The sequence below is a fragment of the Hibiscus syriacus genome, unplaced genomic scaffold (assembly GCF_006381635.1).
Source record: "Hibiscus syriacus cultivar Baekdansim isolate YM2019G1 unplaced genomic scaffold, ASM638163v2 tig00112989_pilon, whole genome shotgun sequence".
In the NCBI taxonomy this organism is placed as follows: Eukaryota; Viridiplantae; Streptophyta; class Magnoliopsida; order Malvales; family Malvaceae; genus Hibiscus; species Hibiscus syriacus.
Window position 1 is genome coordinate 1 of NW_024063433.1, and position 4,899 is coordinate 4,899.

At 36.8% G+C, this 4,899-nt stretch overlaps 1 pseudogene; it reads right to left on the reverse strand.

Moving 5' to 3' along the window:
* Positions 1–2,735: 2,735 nt before the first annotated feature.
* LOC120185157 lies at positions 2,736–3,987 on the reverse strand (annotated as a pseudogene).
* Positions 3,988–4,899: the final 912 nt, after the last annotated feature.

Below are 4,899 nucleotides of genomic sequence, written 5' to 3' on the forward strand. Positions count from 1 at the left end.
TAAAAAAGATTTAAGAAAAAATAGTGTTGAGAAAAGTATAATGATAAAATTACTTCTAATGTTGATTAAGTAGTCATTTTAATCTTATTTTTTTGGAATATTTTGGCCACAATGTTTTATTTTATGGCAAAAAAGACTTATGATGTTTGATTAAATAGTCAATTTAACACTTATTTGTAGAGTATTTTGGTCTATAACATTTCTTTTAGGCAAAAAGATTCCAATCTTTAACTAATAGTTACTTTGACACTATTTTTTAGAGTATTTTGACCCCTAATATTATTTAGGGCAAAATGCACTATTTTGGAGCGTTGACTATTATTGAATAATAATTTTCATCCACAATGAGATTCTTTTATCCCAAAATAAAACGTTATAAACCAAATTGCACCAAAAAAATGGATCAAACTAACTATCAAATTAAATATTAGAGATATTTTTCATTATATCTTGATTAAAATATGGATAGGTCTCAAAATTCAATATTCATACCGAAGTTTAACCTATTCTCAAATCTTAATATATTGATTGTCACTTAATTATTATCATGTAATTATATGATATAAAAATATTACAATATTATCTTAATATATTAATTGTTTATATGTAAAAAAAAATTAATTAGAAATATACAACGATAGAAAAAAGTACATATATAATGGATTAATGTGACCAAACAAAGTTTGATGGCCATTCAAGCCGGACCCAGCTCGAGCAAATATATAGTATTAGCTTGATATGACTCAATTCATGGACGATTCATTCAAAACAATATAAATTAATATTCGACAGATTGATAATATATAATTTTATACATTATCATTGAAATTATATCGACATCCATGTCTGACAGATTATCTTTCAGATTCGGTGTTTCGGTTACAGAAATAGAGCCCCGAGCTAAGCTAAAAAAGCATATTAAACAAAACCAATGGCCAATCCACAATCCAACAAAGCCAGTGGGCCAAGAACAACCCGTGACTATGAATCCCGACAATCTCATTCACGGGTCCAAGATCCAGGCAAATTCCTCACATTATAAAACCCCACACCGCCAAAACATTTTGCAAACACACAAGCTCACCGATCACCATTGTTTAGCAGACTACGAATTGCCATGGCGAAGGGAAAGTAGTTTTAATGATGATAACGGCGGCTTTAATGAGGGAGGGGTCAAGGGCAATAAGTTTGTGCGACATGGACGATGAGGGTATCGAGGCGTGCAGGCCATCTTTGACACAGCCGAATCCAGTTGATCCGACGCCCGAGTGAGTGCGAGGCTCTTAAAGGGGCTAACCTCACATGCTTGTGCTCATATAAGAATTCGTATTGGCTGCCTTCACTTGGTATTGACCCTGCACTTGCCATGGGTTTACCCCAAAGTGCAAGCTCGATATGCCCCTGATTGCTGATTAAGGTTTCCTGGGAGGAACATCAACCGTGTTTTGTCAGCCTTTCACAAATTGTAATCTCTTGTGTGTGAAAATCAAGTTTGCAAGTCTTCTAAAAATGTGTGTTAATTATTATTTGGTTTACCAAAGTTGTATGAATGGATGCAAATCATGTCTTTGGTTTTCGATTGAAGGGTTTGTTAATAAGGTTAACTCACTATTCATTGTATGGACTTAGTCCATACAATGAACTGTGTCCAATGTCCAATATGTATGATTGATTTGGGGAAGCGAGAAATTAACCTTGGCCACTAACTTAGTCCAAAAGCATCACAAAACTGAAACTTGTCTATCTCACAAATAGACGAAATTTGCATTAGATCGGGCCGACTTCATGCTCTTTTTTTTTTTTCAGGACTCGATACGCACAAGCCACTGCATTTCAAAACCACTACTCACCTTTCATTAAGATTTAACACCATCAATTCATTTCGGTTTTCAACATTTTACTTTTAATTGAATTTTAATAATCAATGGCGTACAACACCTTTGTTCTAAATTTAATGGTGCATATTATATATCAACGTACGTTTATTTATTTTCCGAATATCTATTAAACACACACACACACACACACGAGAATCTCACCTATTCCCGTCCCATCCTCCTTTGGAACCACAACAGACGACCCCTCTTATCCATTTCCCACGATCTATACTACAACTACGCGTGCCTTCTCTTATTCGTTTCCCTAACTAGCATCAAAGTTATTACTTTATTCCTCCCATGCATATAAATACCATTCCTCGAAAACATTTTATAATTTTAAGAACCAATGTCTCAAAACATTTTATTACACTCCTACCACTAATATAGCACAAAGACAAACACAACTAAATGGTAATAAAGTTCAAAAATACCATACTTGAATTAAATTATAGCACAAAGAAAAGATAATTAAGTGGTACCAATCTCGTTGACCAGACAGGAACCAACGAAAAACCACCAGAGCAAAAGCTAAACCACATCAGTTGATGTTTCTCGTTATAAGTACACGTAACGAGAAACTTGTTGGGTCTCAACTGAACGAGGCTCAAATATTACTGTCACTGCTAACAAATATATATAATACTTCAAAATAAGAGACTAGAAATTCTAGTGAAATTCATTTTAGAGCAACTGACAGCTGGAGGTTCATGAAGAACAGTATCAAAATAGTAAATACCAAAGGTCTCACCATTGATAGCCTAACCCTACCGGCTAGAAACATTTTTTTACTGATAAGGAGCCCACCCATCACAGAAAAGTTAAAGCTGAGAATGTAAATCAAAAGATCAACGGCATCTAAGCCTCCACGTCTACGCACTTCTTGGAGGGGGCAGATAGCCAAACGTATCCGTATGGATCCTTCACCTTGCCCACGCGACTACCACAGCACGCGCCGTCGCCCTCAGTTATCTCACCCTCCACAACACCCTCCAACGCTCACAGCCTTTGCGATAGCGGCTTCTACGTCCTCAGTCTCGAGGCAGAGCACACATCCTGTCCCCTCGGTTTTCACCCTGCATAAGTGAACAAACGAGTTACGACACCATAAAGTGTAACTAACCAAAGCGTCAAAATGGCGATTGAACTAACCTACTGCAAACTCAGTCTAAATAAACAGTTCTAATAACCTTAAACATTTTTATTATAATCCCCCAAAAATTTGTTTTAGGCGAAATAAAATATCAGTTGGAGCCAAACAAGTAGAAAACATCAAAGGGGAATATAAAAAACAAAGAAAAAGAGGATAATATTTCACAACGATATTTAAATTTATCGGTATTACAGATCTAAGAAACGGGAGCTCCAAACAAAAACACCGCAAAAGCAGGAGTCAGATGCAAAATAATAAACCAGATTAGAGAGAGAAACGTGAAAAAAAATAAGCTTCCTACCAAACAAGAAGATCTAAACGGGCTCTCTTATCCATGGCATAAACGAAACCTAACAGACAGTTTATAACTCAACGATGACTGAACGCAAATGATCACAAGGAGAAATAACCGAAGATTAAAAGTAAAGAAAGCGTACGTAATAAAAACTACAAAATAGAGAGGGGGGAGGTAGGAGCGTACGGATCAGTTTTCAGCGATGTCAGAAACGAGAATGGTGGAGCCAGCTAACTCAAGTTGAGCGGAGATGTGAGGGAGCTCCTGCTCGGCCTTGCGCTTAGGGTGCAAGTACGGTCAACCTCAACCGCGCCGAAAGCAGACTTGTAGACCGCATCATCAGCTGCCTTGGGTGCCTCCACCATCAGCTGAGGTTTCACCGCCGTGAACGTCACCGCCGCTACCTTCTCGACTCCTCCGTTCTGATCATCCTCCAGGGCCATTGTTGAAGCTGAAGCTGAAACAAGAAAAAAGGCTTTCGCAGAAAAACCAAAAACCTAGGAAACAGAAAACGACAAAAGGAAAGCCGAAAACAAAAAGAGAGTGCAATGAAGAAGGTAAAGAGGCGAGCGTCGGGTGTACTTATAGAAGCGGGGATCAGGAACCGCTTAAGGATAATATTGGTATTTGAAATAATTTCTGCGATTCCGATTTTGTCCTGTTATTCATTGTTTTATATTTTTTGCGGACGAAAAGGCCCTTGGCGTGTCATATACTCAAAGCTCATTGAGATTCAATGTTTGTTGGTCACGCTCTTCTACAGTACTTCCGTTGGACCTGAGATGGGCTCGTTAAGCAAGTAATCCAAACCAAATTTGGACTGGGTTTTGTCCTTTGTTTACTATATTCTCTTCATCATGCTTTCTTGGGATATTTATTAAAAAAAAATTAGCTGATCTTATTCCCATATGTAATAGGATAAGTGGGAGGTAGGGTAGTAGGGTACTCCAACTCCAGGTTGAGAGCAACTTTCGTGGAAGACCTCCGTTATGAATTGCTCTCAGTGAGACTCGATCCCACGACCACAAGATTAAGAGTCTTGTACTCTACCAACTGAGCAAGACGGACAATTCGCTTTCTTAGATATTTACTGTTTTCATTATTTTTCCTTCCCTCGATGAAATGATTTCTGTTAATAAAAAATACATTTAAATTTACGATACTTTGTGGTGAATGAATTAAGATTTTTTTTTATAATTAACAATCAAGAGTAGTTTAATTTTGGGGATAATTAAGAATAAAAAGTAGTTTCTTAATTGATAGGGAGGAAAAGAGAGCAAACATAGTAATAATAACAACTGGGGGAAGAAAAAGAGAGGTTAGCACATGGTCAAAGTTTGGAGGAAAGCATCAGAATAAATCCAAGATATTGCAGTTTAGGCATGCGGGAGACATTTGTCATAGACTAAAGCAGCGTCTGATTAAAAAATAAAGGATTGGAATACGGAATTGTTTTTATTTTACCCTCGCTTCTAAATTCCACTGGAATTATTTCCATATTAAGAAGTACTACTTGACTAAAATAATGATAATTCTGTTTTTATTTATCTTGTCACGCTAGTAACCACTATAAG